Here is a 6,524-nt window from a genome sequence, read left to right on the forward strand (position 1 = left end):
GGCATTATAAGTAAAATGTCAGCCAGGTGGGAGAACTGCCCACACATATTTCTTAAATAAAATAAATTGCCCAGAGTTGGTAGTGAATAACAAATGTTTTGACAAAATGCAAGGAAACAGTTTATCTGCATGTGTCTAAAGAGACAAACCACATCATGCCCATAATATTCTGTGAACTGAGAAGAACTGGGACAGTATGGGTATGGAGCAGGCATGTCTCCTTCCCTTATTGGGTCATGTCTGTTCAAGCCACTTTCACTCTGCATAAAGAGACTCTGCAAGAAGAATCTACACAGTTTAAGAGTACAAAGTATTATTTACTGAATAATGCATAAGACCGGTAACTAAGAGTAGCAAACATCCATAAATGTGCTCATTACTGCTTATAAGACACTGGATGGTGGCCTGGCAGTGGCTACCCAGAGGAAGGCCAGACTTTTGTGCTGCTAGGAACAGCAAGATCCTTGATACTGTTGAGTTGCCATATTTCAACTCTCTGCTTTTTTTCTCGGGGCTGTATACCTCTCATGTCAGTATTTTTCCTCTTGAAGCCTCCACCCAAGGCATTAAAAAGGAATGGAAATACTGAATTGCTAAGTAAATCTAGCTTTATAGAGAGCTTTGCTTTATCAATGTCATGCTATATTGATAACCGTAAACATATAAAATGGGCTTTATTAATACTTATTAATATTTAATACCAGCACATATTTTTGTAATAAATACAAAAATCGGTAATTACAGATTTATTAGAGTTGAAGAGAAGTAGGCATCATATATTAACATCTCTACAAACATAATTGTAAACTACTGACAACAAAGCACCTGATAATCATAATTTTGGGATCTAGAAACAGTTACAGTTTTACAATAGCAACATTCATATGGCGTCTTACCGACAGCTGAGATATGGCCCCCAGCCATTTTATTAACTACAGTACTAAGGCTTAATGATGGGTTAAATCTATGACCTGCTCAGACTGGATATGAATTGTTAAACCATCCCTTCAAACTTGCTTTCCTTTTTGAGCCATAAAACTCATTGTGGTCTTGTTTGTCAATTCTTTCAAGGGTTGAGGGATGTCTTTAACAAATTTTCTATGAAACTTCTATATTCCTTCAGTTATAAATTCATGTGGTACTACTGCTGATTGTTATTGCTCTTAGAAACACTCTGATTCCAACAAGATATTGCCACACAAGAAAATATTTAAACATATTTGATTAGTGGATGACTTCATCAAATAAAAAAACAATCAAGCAGTCCATTTTTGTGAGTTATCTGTGAGTTATATTAATGGATATATAAAATGGAGACATTAAGACAGATTGTCTTGTAAATTGTAGTTTGTAAGAATTTTTCCTCAGCAGGTAGGCTGTTCTGTATTGTTACTTTTTAAATATACCATTCTTTTACTCCAAAGAAACACAACTCACCACTTTGATGTAATTAATTTATGGAAATATTTATTATATGAACAGTGATTAAGTTTTGGTTCCAAGACAGGTGTAAGTGTTTTCTAATCTATACCATGTTCCTTAAAGCTAAGCTGTTCCTAAGCTCAATCATAATTATCCATTATCCCCTTCCTGAACATTATTTCATAGAATCACAGAATGGTTTGGGTTGGAAGGGACATTAAAGCTCATCTAGTTCCAACCCCCCTGCCATGGGCAGGGACACCTTCCACTAGACCAGGTTGCTCAAAGCCCCGTCCAACCTGGCCTTGAACACTTCCAGGGAGGGGGCAGCCACAACTTCTCTGGGCAACCTGTTCCACTGTCTCACCACCCTCACAGTAAAGAATTTCTTCCTTATATCTGATCTAAATCTACCCTCTTTCAGTTTAAAACCATTACCCCCTGTTCTATCACTACACTCCCTGATAAACAGTCCCTCCCCATCTTTCCTGTAGCCCCCTCTAAGTACTGGAAGGCCACTGTAAAGTCCCCCCAGAGCCTTCTCTTCTCCAGGCTGAACACCCCCAACTCTCTCAGCCTGTCCTCATAAGGGAGGTGCTCCAGCCCTCTGATCATCTTCTGGGCCCTCCTCTGGACCCACTCGAGCAGGTCCATGTCCTTCTTATGTTGGGAGCCCCAGAGCTGGACACAGCACTGCAGGTGGCGCCTCAGGAGAGCAGAGTAGAGGGGGAGGATCACCTCCCTTGATCTGCTGGCTACACTTTGGTTGGTTTTCTGGGCTGCGAGTGCATGTTGCTGGCTCACAGGCAGTTTTCCATCCACTAATACCCCCAAGTCCTTCTCCCAAAGTCTTTCAACTCTGAACTGCTTAAATATTAGCAGTGCTTAATTAGTCCATCTCTTTCAAACATTTTTCCAGTTCTGGGAATGTGAGATTTTTTTGCTACTGAATTTCTAGCAAAAATCTATTCCCCAGCATAAGCCTAGTTTACAGTGAGACAGTCTTCACTACACCCTTATAATCTCTGCTATGAAAATCCTTAAGTTACATTTATATGTTTCAAAATCTTGAGCAAAACATTAAATAGGTCTATACTGGGGTATTATTGGATAAGCCAAGCAATTTTTTCCTTTCCTTCACTCTGAATGGGTGGGGTGGAATATACTGTTTGGGTGTGTACAGCTGCACTGCTTACAATGGAGCCACTCTTTGTCTGCCCCATGGTAAGAAGAGTGGATCTGAGTGCATTCTGATGGATTAATTTGGTTTTAACACCTGGATGAATGAAAACAGAATTTGGCTCCATAAGTGTTAAGAGCTCAGTGCATACAGATGTCATCTGAGCCCCACTGACAGAAATGTGTGGACTTACACTGGCAGTCAAGGAGTTAGGATCACATGCTCTATTCTCTGAGCTATTACATGTTATCTCCTCTCCACCTCCCTGGCCCCAGTTTACATGTGACAACTCTTGACTTGTGGATAGTGAGAGTCCCATTGTTTTCCACCTCTCACACTCTTTTTCTCAACACAGATGATTTCCCTAGCAGAATTAATTCCAGCTTTGTTCTATAAATGCTAGTCGCTTTCCTTAGTCATTCTAGGCATTGTGCCAATGAATTCAGACTAAACAGAGGATATTAATTTTACTTTAGCATATATGTATTGCACAAAATCTGTGATGCATAAGGGTTTAGTTCCAAGAACTACAGTGAAACAGTTGTGTAAGCTTTCAAATTTAAACGTCAGTGATAACTTGCAGAGGGAATTAGAGGCACTTAAGAAGAAGCTCTCTCAGATTTTCTTTTTTTAATGACTAAATACCATAAGAAGGTGGGCTGTGAAGTATGACTCCTTCACCTGAAGAAGTGGATGAAATAGAATTAACTGTGGGTTACTTACTACCTTTTGATATTCTGCATGCTTGTGGTTTCCAGGTGTGGATTGCAGAATGCCATTGAACTCTGTCCCAAGAGTGCTTAAGATGTTTTGTAAGAGAGGGGGAAGATATCGGCTGCTAGTATCTGAATGCTGCTAAGGCATTTCTTTAAATATAGTTACGATATTGGGAAAAGTGAAGCACACCTTTCTCAGCTCATGGAAATAGCCTTGTAACCAGTGCAGCCAGACAGTTTATGCTGCCTGAGAAAACTGGGTATCTGTTAATGTTTGCTAGGAACTGTCAGTCCAATCAGTAATTTTCTAAATTAGGCTGTATGTTATGAACTCCCCTTTGCTTTAGGGAAGAATAGTAGAGATTTTTCTCAGCTACAACTTCAGCAACTGTAACTCAACTAATAAACATTTTCTTAAAGCAGACATCATAACCACTTGACCACTGTATTCTCTTGAATAATGGGGTGAAAATACTTACTAAAGCCCTGGAAAAAAGTTGGTCTTGCACCTTGTATTTGTGGAACTGATTGGATTTCCTTAATTGCTCAGGGGCTTTACTGTTGTGGCTCAGCAGAAGCTGATCAGACTTTATCTCTAGCAAACATATGAGAAATGCAGTCCTAGGCACCCACAACTCCTTGCCAGTGTTATCAGCTGATTAACAGCACAAAGAAATAACAAACCTCAGGCCAAAAGGCATCACAGAAGTGAATGAGTTAACCACTTACAGAGCTGATGAGGCTGACTGCTAGAGAAAAACCAACTTAATCCAGTTTAAAGGATTTTTAATCTAAATTAAAACTGTTAAAAGAGGATTTGCTTCCTTGAAGATGAAACAGTCATGTCCAAGATGTTACTCTGTACACATGCAAAGACATATCTGTTGATACATTTGGGGAACTGTTCTGTCTTAACTGACCAGCTGTACAGGAAATATATGTCAGGATCTTCCTTGAGAAAATTTATGCCATGTGTAAAGAAGATTAATAATTAGAAAAAGACTAAAGTTTTTCAGCCCCAAACTTTCACCACTGATTCAACGTTCAGGGAAGTCAGTCTGCTGGGAGTTGGGAGAGTCTGAACTGGGGGGTGAGAGAGGAAAAGTAATGAGCCCATCCAGTTGTTCCCATGTGTTTTATAGAAGCATGAAGCAGAACACTAAATTTTCTCCAACCAGGTACATCTGGGATGAACAAAGCATCCCAACCGTCCCTGAAACCTTGGCAGTGTAGGGAAGGTTTTCCCTCACCAGGCACACTCAGCCGCACTGCTGAGCAGCAGCATGCACAGTCCCCATCCGCCTGGAAGCATTGATGATGCTGGCAGGGCCTCTGGGACTTGGCATCAGGAACTACAGTGACGCCTGCTAAAAGTGTAGGCACAACCCTTTGGGGACAAGGTACAGAGACACATGAGTTAATTGTCTAGATTTTCCAGTCATAATGTCAGCTGGATATTTCAATGTTAAATATCAGAAATATAGAAGGCGCAATGAGGTGGAGTAGGAAGGCCCTTTCCTCTTTGCCTTTTTCCACCCAACTCAGTGGTCTTCCCCTCTTCACAGCCTCTCCCCGCTCCTGTCTTTCTGTAACAAGGTCTCAACTCCTGCCTTACCATGCAGACATTTCTCCTTTACCCATCTTCTCCTGTCCCTTCACCCCTGGTTTGTTACTGATCTCCACCCATATCCAGTGCCCTCATGAGTCCAGGACCACATAGGCATGTTCCACTAGTTGCAGGAACTGCTTCATTAATTCATGTCTGAACATTTTGCCCTCTCTGTAGAGGCATAACACCATGTGAGTCAGTCCTGCGGAAATAAGTCTTACTTGTCAAATCTTTGCTTTGCTCACTTGATGAGGGATTGGTGGGTTTATTAAAAATATACAATTAGAACATGGAGAATCTGGCTTGTCTGTGTGTAATGATGTAATGTATGCAGCTGTCTGGCTTACTCCAGGGCAAAGCTAAGGGAGAGCTGTTATGGACAGTACAACCCATATTCTGGAAATGGAAAGCCAGAGTGAAATGAGGGTTTTTACTTGTTTCAATCTGACACAGTTGATTTCCTCTTCATGTTCCTTTGCAGGTAGAAACAGGGTTCATGAGCTGGCTGTGGCCTCTTTTCAGCTCTGTCATTACAACAGACCTTTGGATGCTTTGGTGTTTTGATGAGCTTCATTTAATCTACAGAGATCACAGAGAAGGGTTATAGGGTTCAGCCACCAATTGTGAACCTGTGCTAAAGGGCCCGCAGGATGACACATGCTGCATCTGCTGTCTTTACTCATGGGGTCTCTGTTTCAGTGAACTGAATGAACTGAGTATCTTTCCCATCATAGTATATTCCCATATGTTTCTGTAGAAGCTGCCTGGGAAGTATATCTATTTCCCCATAGCTTCAATAAATAACTAGACATATATTCACCACTACTTGTCTGCACTGCTGCTCTTCAGTGTCTTTGTGAGAGAAGCTTGATGCTGAATCACATTAGCCTTTTCCCACCTCAGGTTTCCCATCCCTGTCATTAGTATGTAACAGAGTAGACCATGGATCACCTGACCCAGGCAAATCTTGGCAATACAATGGTACAATTTCAGTGGCTGCCACTGGTGGTATATACTGTTATCATGCTAGTTTGTTCTGAGGTAGGGCACTATGTACTGCATTGCATTCAAGGGCTCTGGCTCACTAGTGCATTTCTGCAAAATCTGTGTTGTGTTAGTAACACCAGTGTTACACTGCAGTGACAGAGCTGAAGAAAAATCAAATTCTACATTTTAAGCTTTTCTTAGTAGTTACAAAAGTATTTACAAAGTTGAATGACCAAGACTTCTTTGTGATAGTCTCTATTAATCATCATGATAGATTTTAGGACAAACTCCTGCATCTGTACAGAGTCCTGCTGGAGTATGTGGGACTCTATGAGATCAGGAGCTTGTGGGCAACCAGCTCAGGCATTGCACAGATGTCATGAGGGAATGTCAGACTTAGTGCTAAGGATGTCCAAAAATCTGCAGATACCACCCAAGCGTATACTGTGTGGTTCCTGGATCTGACTGACAAAGCAAAAGGTCACTGGAAGGTGAAGAACAACCAAACAAAGACCTCATATCTCCTTTTAGAAGTACTTGGAGGTTGTGGATGAGGATTTCAGAATTCAGGTATGCACTAACTGGCACTAATTAGCTGCTGAACCCCAGA

This window comes from Strix uralensis, chromosome 1 (assembly GCF_047716275.1).
Source record: "Strix uralensis isolate ZFMK-TIS-50842 chromosome 1, bStrUra1, whole genome shotgun sequence".
Classification (NCBI taxonomy): Eukaryota; Metazoa; Chordata; class Aves; order Strigiformes; family Strigidae; genus Strix; species Strix uralensis.